Genomic DNA, 6,000 nt, shown 5'->3' with positions numbered 1-6,000 from the left:
ACATATCAACCAGGGTAATGAAAAATTCATTGAATCAGTTACTTTGTGCAATTGAACACATCCATCATTACAGATGCTTTTTTTTTTTTATGCGGGAAGCCATGTGACCGCTGCAGCCGTGAACCGCCTGACCACGCAAGACCTCCTCGTAATGAATATTGACTCGTATTGCGCTGAATTCATCCGAGCAAGTCGAGCCTTTGAAATCTCTGAAACCCGCCGCCCCCCCATTTCGTCGCAGGCTCACTGAGTGTCAGCGTTTCGCTTTTTTTTTCTTTTCCCTACTTGAAGGTTTCACTTAATTTTCAGCCACTGTTGATAACTTGATGATGAAATTAAATCCATTACCTGCTGACTGGACTCGGAAGCAGAGCTTCCCCACCCCCCCCGACACTCGCAGGCTAAATTTAACTTTCCTTCCAGCAGACGTTCACGTGGATTTCCTCCGCCGTCCCAACTATTTGATATCTTCTCTCCTTCGAGATTAACCTTTATGGCCCTAATAAATGGTCTATATTGACATCAAAGGGATGGGAAGATGGCGCAGTGCCTTCTGGGAAGGGGTACAGGGGGCCCTCTGAAAGCGCCGGGTCCAGACTCCCCCCCTCTAAGCGAACGGTAATCGCGCCTGGCCGCTCGGAAATTACGCTCCTCTTTGTCTTTTTAATTAAACTCAAGCACAGTTTGTAGGCTATTTGACCTTTCCTGGCCCCTCTTTGTGGGAAGTGCCACAGGTCATTTCCATGCATATATTACCCCCCCCACACACACACACACACACCCCACGCCCCCGACACCCACCCCACCATCCTCCCCGGCAACGATCTGCGAGGCTTTACAGATTAAGGAGAAGGGTTTGGTTGAGGAATATCGTCCATTTCTAATCTGCTTCGGTCAGGGCAGTGGCTTTGCGAGTTCTCTTGCAGATAGGAATTGGAGGTATTTTGGCCATCCGAACTTCAGCTCGAAAATGTGGTGTGGTAGGACTGTTCGTTAACCGGTGATGTGTTCATCGCCACAGTATATGGCGTATTCAAGCAATATCTCATACCCTCATCCAGTCTTGTGCCAACATGCAGCCATTCCACTCGCATCAAACAGGACCGAGATTTTTTCCATTTTGGCCCGATGACCGAGGATTCGGAATATCCTCCAGTCAGGTCCCATTGGTCACAAAAAGGAATGAAGGTATCCTTGGAGCTGGCTCCGCTCTTGCGTTATACAGACGATGGGAAGGTAGTCACAGCCATCCATCTGTGCTGTGATTCCATTGTCATGTTTAATGTTGTGTGTTTGGTAATGGGACCTACTGTGGTCACTCCACCCCCCCTCCCTCCCTCACTCACCCCCTCCATCCCTCCCCCCACCTCCAAACCCTGGCCTGGCACTCACCGCTGGCGCTGGAGGTACCGGCGCATGCTTGGCCGCCACCTCTCCTCTGCAGGCATGCGGGAGAGCGATAACCAGCCCCGCCGTTTGACACAGAGATACGCAACGCCGTCCTCACAGAAAGCTTTGGCAGACGCCGGCTTTGTTTTTGTTTTCTGGAAGGGGAGGGAGGTTGAGGGGTAGCTGTTGTGATTTGGGATTCATTCACCGGTTTTTAGGCCCTTAAATACAATGGGGGGGGGCTCTTGTAGCTCATCCAGAAAATTCTCCTCGCCTCTCCCTTCTAAACCCACAGCCCTGTAAGGCACCCTGGCTCTCCAGCCTCCCGTCTACCAGGGATACAAACAGACAGTAGCCGAACTGCCCCGAGTGAGCGAGGCCGCGGCCGATCTCGTGCCCGCGAGGTGAAGAGAGAGAGAGAGAAAGAGAGAGAGAGAGCGTCCTCCCCTGCAGAAGCTGCACCCCTCTCTCGCCCGGCGCACTTTTAACTATTGATGCTAAATAGCTCCAAGTGACAAAAGCAGATGCGTTCTGGCGGGTGGGATCAAATGCAGCCATGCATGATTAATGGGGCCCGCCAGAGCAGATGAAGACAGATGATGGTCTGGCTCGGTGCCCGCAGAGGGAGGGAGAGAGACAGAGGGAGAGACAGATAGAGGGAGAGAGAGAGGTAGAGTGAGAGTAAGAGTATGAGAGTACCTGTATAGTGAGTGGACCTCACTATACAGGTGGACCTACCCCCCTCTTCCCCCCCCCCCCCCCACTTCGCAAGTATGACCTTTCCCCCCCTCGTGCGTATGTGTGTGTTTCGCACCGGGGCGCGTTCGCGCATCTGTACAAACAGAGCACTTAGCAGCAGGGTAAACTCCCGGCTCCCGGGCCCGAGCTGCGCTCTCTGGGCAGCTCTCAGCCCTGCAGCGGGGTCTGGGCAGAGCGGCCGAGGCGCCACAGGCCAGGGGCTGTGGAGGCGCGCGGGATCAACAGCCTATAGCACCTCCTGGAAGACCGGGAGAGGGATGAGGGAGGGAGAAAGCAAGGAGAGGGAGAAACCTCCAGCTCCTCCTCCTCGGTTCTGCTCGGAGACAATCTCGGAGAGGAACGAAATTGTCGAGTCATCCATGAGCAGTGGAATGCAAAGCCCAAATTTGGAGGCGGACACGGAATAATGACTGAATGTCCGATAGTTTTCACGTAGTCCCGTGCTTCAATCCTATCCTTGTCAGAGAGTGTTTCGCCTTGACTGTTTCTGTAACTGTATCCCCATGAATGAGAAATGCCCACGATGCAGAGATGGAACAAGCCTGCACAGGAAATCCTGAACCAGCAGTGAGGCCAACCAGTCAGTCAGTCAGTGCATCAATCTACCAGTCAGTCAGTCCGTCCGTCCAACAGTGAGTCAGTCAGCCAAGCAGCCAGCCAATCAGTCACTCAATCAATCAGTCAGTGAGTGAGTCAGTTGAGCTCACTACCAATTATCCTGGTCATCAGTATGAGGGTGGGTGGTGTCATCCAGGCCTGCTGCACCACCACTGGTTAATGAGGCCCTCGGAGATGGGAGTGGGGGTGTAGCTAGTGGGAGACCAGAGCTGGCTAGCACAAGTATGACTGTATAATGTCAGAACAGGGAGGGGCTGAGAGGGAGGGGGGGGGGGATAGGGATAGGGATCTCCAGATGGTGATTGGTCGATGTCAGCCCCACTTACAGGCGTGATTTGGATGGGTTACGCAGGGCTGCGGGCCCCCCGCTGAACCCCTGAGCGACTTCTCAATTAGTGCGCGGCCTAGCGGAACTGCCAGACACTATTGTATGCTCCGCACCCAGCCCCCCCCCCGGCCCTGACTCCAGCTCTCCCTCGTAGGCCACGTTGCAGCCAGATGTCTCTGGTGATCAGGTGGAGATGGTCAGGGTTTTTTTCTCCCCTCGTCTGTGTTCTCTGAGGAGATGGACGGCGTGATTCAGGCCCAGCCGTTTCTTCTCTCTTCATGGTCACTCAGGTAAAAGCCTGGGCAGAACCACCAGCTATGGCAGAGGGGAGAAAACCAGCCGTCTAAAAGCCCTTTGTTGTTTTCTTGTAGCTGAGCCTGCTCGTTGAGAACGGTGCTGTTTTTTTTTTTATGTCGCTCGAGCCTTCATGATAACAGTGGCGTTTGGGTACACTCCGAAGCGGCAATCCGCAATGCTTCACGATTATTTGAACCTGAGTCTTTGTGATAACGAAGGATACACCGAGGGGCAAGAAAGAAAGAAAGAAAGAAAGAAATAAAAGCATACCTTGCGTAACCAAGCCCGTCCAGAAGCAGCCACTGTGCTACGCTTGTGTAAAATGAGATGTAAATGCGGCCATTTTAACATCCTGATTTATTCATGAGGGAGCCCAAAGAAAGAGTGGAATGCTAATGCCATGCACCGGTTTGCCCTTGGCCCGGGTACATCGACAAACAAGTCAATCTCGCCAAAGGAATTAACAACTTCATTAAGTCACCTGACAGGGGTGGGCAAACGTGGTGTTATCCCCCCCTCCCCCCCCTTCATGATGATGTCATCATTGCTCCAGTGCAAAAAAAGTGCTACTGTACAGCTCGTTGTTGGAGAATCTTGAAATAACGACATCATCAATTGACCATAACGTGGTGTTTATCACAACCCAAGTGATTTAACTGACCAACCACATTACATTTACATTTAGTCATTTAGCAGACGCTCTTTTCCAGAGCGACTTACAGTAAGTACAGGGACATTCCCCCGAGGCAAGTAGGGTGAAGTGCCTTGCCCAAGGACACAACGTCAGTTGGCATGACCGGGAATCGAACTGCCAACCTTTGGATTACTAGCCTGATTCCCTCACCGCTCAGCCACCTGACTCACATTAGTTTTTATGTTTTTTCACGTAACCCCCCCCCCCCCAAATGTTTAGTTTTTGTTTGAATAATCCATACATAAAGCTCACTGAAGATTGAGGGACATCTGTAGGAATTAACCATTAGGACCAAATCCATGGAAAGTCCTATTATTTAGAAGCCATCCAATCTATAATTGGTTTCGGGGGCGACGGTGGGGAGGAGGGTTCCAAGAAAGAATCAATGCACTCCTGAGGTCGTTCCTACCCCTTCATTAAATGTGTATCTGAACAGCCTGCGATGAGATGCTGGGATTACACCAGCAAACAGACGCGCGGAGGGGGGACGGAGAGGAGGACCGTGGAAGGGGAGGGGGCTGGTGGCTTGCTGCTGTAGCTGCATTGATTGCACTCTCCGCCAGTTTTCCATACACTTTTAATCTCTCTGAAATGCTAAAGAGGCAATCAAAGCGGGTCCTTGTGCCACAGCGCCATCCCCGCGTGTCAGGCTGGTGATTTCTCAGCCACCTCCACTGCATCCACAAAGTCCTGATCAATGGCGGCGGCCCACCAGCAGCTTGTATTGCATCACAGAGAGGAGGGTGCACTCGCTGTTTTGCATGCAGAAGCACCACCCCGCCCCCCCCCCCCCCCCCTCCCCAACCACCGTGTCATCTAGGAAGTGATACCAGGCTATAGCACTGTGTGTTAGGATAGATGTCGATTGACGTCATCAGCGAATGATCTTCGAAGAAGGAACTACTGATATTAACAGCTGTTGTATTTTATTGTTTTACTCTGGTGTCTAATTGCTTAGAAGAACAATAACTCATAACAATACTCTTTTTCTACGCCATTTACAATGTCACACTGTACAGCCAATGTCAGCCCGAGGAACAGTCCACTTATGGATTGTTCCCACAAATAGTTAACAAGTCAGTTTCTCTAGAGGTATAGAAAGTCTTAACTACTCACATATTTTAACGGTTTCAGATATTTGGAATACACCAGACCCAAGGCTTTTGTAAGTTCTCATTAAATTAATTGGCTGCTCTTGGTCCATTCATTAGTGAGACCTCCTTTGTTGGGCTCGGGTAGTGAGATCATTTTAACAGATTTCTCTCCCCCCCCCCCTTCCGACCACCCGTCAGAACAATAAAGAGTCATTACAACCCCAGGAAATGTAGGTGTTCCCGTTGCTAATGCTTGCTCTGATACCCATATGTAAGAGGCACAAAGCAGCCAAGCTTTTTGATACTGAGGGATGTGTATAATTAATTAGATTTTCAAAAGAGGGGAGGGAAAAAAGAAAACATATTGATTGAGAGTTCATCTGGCTTTATCTTTATTCCACTCATTACTTTTACTCTGAGTAATATCAAGGTGGATTTTTTAATTCAGCCCCATGAGGAATTTAATATATATATATAAATGTATAAAACAAATCTAAATCTGTGTTTTATCAGTGATTAAAACATTTCAATCATTATTGTCCACCAAAAAGATCCCTCTGGCTGAATACAGGGTGCCATTTAGAATTTCATCTAATTAAAATCATGCATTAAGTATTTCTTAATTCACTTATTAGGCTAGCCATATTTTTTTTTTTTTTAACGAAATTAATCAAGTTGGTTTTTGAAGTCCCTTTAACAGATGGAATCTGAGAATGGGAGTGTCACATTTCATTAGTCAAGTTAAACTGACTAATGAAATATTCTGTCAAAGAAGACAGACATGCCAGAGTATTTTTTTTAGTTGACTCCTCAGATACATT

The sequence above is a fragment of the Osmerus eperlanus genome, chromosome 17, assembly GCF_963692335.1.
Source record: "Osmerus eperlanus chromosome 17, fOsmEpe2.1, whole genome shotgun sequence".
Classification (NCBI taxonomy): Eukaryota; Metazoa; Chordata; class Actinopteri; order Osmeriformes; family Osmeridae; genus Osmerus; species Osmerus eperlanus.
This window is presented reverse-complemented; position numbering follows the sequence as displayed.